The following is a 1984-nucleotide window of genomic DNA, read 5'->3' on the forward strand; positions in this document are numbered from 1 at the left end:
TGTGGTGTGATGTGACATTTGCTGGGACTTCTGTGGTGGCAAAGTCCCAGGGACCGTCTACACGGCTGTGGTGTGATGCCCGCTTGCACAATGGAAGGAAATGTTAGTTTCAATTAGCGATTAGTGCAAATAAGTGTGTGATGATTTTCCCCAGCCAGTTCATGACTCCTCTGAGTTCGACGCCTGACCTCCAGGTTAAGAACTCCTGGATTAGGCAGAATACTGGAAACTGATGGTCCTCCTCTGGAGAAGGATTATTTGTGTGCCCTCTTGGTTATGCAAATGTGGGCCACCAGAGTGTCATCCTTTTCCTCTGGGGGTTGTGGGCAGTGGGGCTTAGCAGAAGCTTGGTCTGCCCGGGCTGGTGTGCAGCACTAAAGGGTGAGGCTGCCTGGGGCGTGCCGAAAGCAAAGACACCCATAGCCCCACCCCTGATCTCGGAGATGCACAGTCGGGCGTACTCGGTCGGGTGTGCTAGGGGTGACCCAAGGAGCAGTGGCAGGGAAGAACAGTGAGGCCTTCAAAGTAAATCACCTTGAGTAAAGGCGGGGAGGCTGACAAGCTGTTCTCATTTCAAAGGGGGAGGGCTGAGACCCGCATGGAATGTGGCTGATGTGTGAGGTCCCTTCCCACCCGGCCACCCTGCCCCCAGCGTGGTGTTTTAGGAAATGACGGCTGGGGGTGGGGAAGTGGGCTATAAAGAGCCGTAAACAAACCTGAACCTAGAGCACCAAGGGCATCCCAGCCTTGGGGCAGGGGCATCCCCTGTGCGAGCAAGCTTCAACAGTGACACCTAGTGACCACAGGGGGCAACAGTAGCCGTGGGCTCTTGGGACCCTGCTTTTCCTCCTGGTGTGAGGAAGAAGCTGACCTCCTCTTTGGGCTAAGGATGACCCTTGGGTTCGGGGAAATTGGGGCCACCCCCCTGCCCGGTGAATTTGGGCAAGAAAAAAAAAGGTAAACATATCTGTAGTCTAAGCTAGTGAGGCGAGTCATACCAGTTACATCATTATCATCATATTGTATATGATGTTTCACTATTATTACTGTTCCTTCAATGTGTTGATGTAATGAGTTCCACTCTCAGAGGATAACCTTGCTTAAACTAATGTAAAAGTTCTTGGGGCACATTATTGTCAAGCCGTAAAGCATCTCGAAGGTCCTATCACGCTAGAACCTCCAGTCTTTGGCAGGATCCTGAATTATTTCCCTACACCTCACTCCCTCCTCTGGTGCCCCCTTCCGCCCGCTCACCGCTCCCCACTCAACCCAGGCCATCTGTCCTCTTTCTGCTCTTCATCATCTCCTCGTATTAGTGCTTGGCCATATGGTTTTTCTGTCTTGGGATATTTACAATGAAACCGGGAGAAAGCTGTAATTTAAACAAGACAGCAAAGGGGAGACACGTCAGCTGGGTCCGCCAGCATTTAAAGTTGCAACAAAGAGCCTGCGCAGGTGAGGTGCTGTGCTGATTCCTAAGGCTGTGGGGCATCTGGAATCAGCAAACCTGGAGAGGAGGCTGCACAAGGCAAGTGAAAGATCTCTTGTCAGAGGATGGGGCTCAGATGCATTAAATTTCTGTGCATTATAATCCGTCTCCATTACCCTTGGCTTTCCATAAAGCCCCCCACACTCAGCAGCCTTATGACAGTTGTCCTTTACGGGAGAAAGGAAGTGGGGAGATTTCCCATGTAGGGTCAGACCCACAGACTTGTAGGACCAGGGCTAAGATGGAGAATCGTGCAGTTTCCCCCGAGACTTCTAGAATTGTGGTGGGGAGAGCCAGGGTCCCACTGACGTGGGATGAACTCACAAGCCCTTCTGTTTGGAGAGTAAAGGGAGCGTGACCCCATAAAGCTGAGGACTTGGGGCTAGCGATAGGCGTGTCCAGGACCTGCCTTCAGAGGGAACTGGCCCCCGCTTTCGGATTCCCAGGGGAGTGCTCTTTTCAGGGCAGCATTCTGGGTCTCTGTGCCCTGGCCCA

This window comes from Leptonychotes weddellii, chromosome 3 (assembly GCF_054177405.1).
Source record: "Leptonychotes weddellii isolate Sample4059 chromosome 3, ASM5417740v2, whole genome shotgun sequence".
In the NCBI taxonomy this organism is placed as follows: Eukaryota; Metazoa; Chordata; class Mammalia; order Carnivora; family Phocidae; genus Leptonychotes; species Leptonychotes weddellii.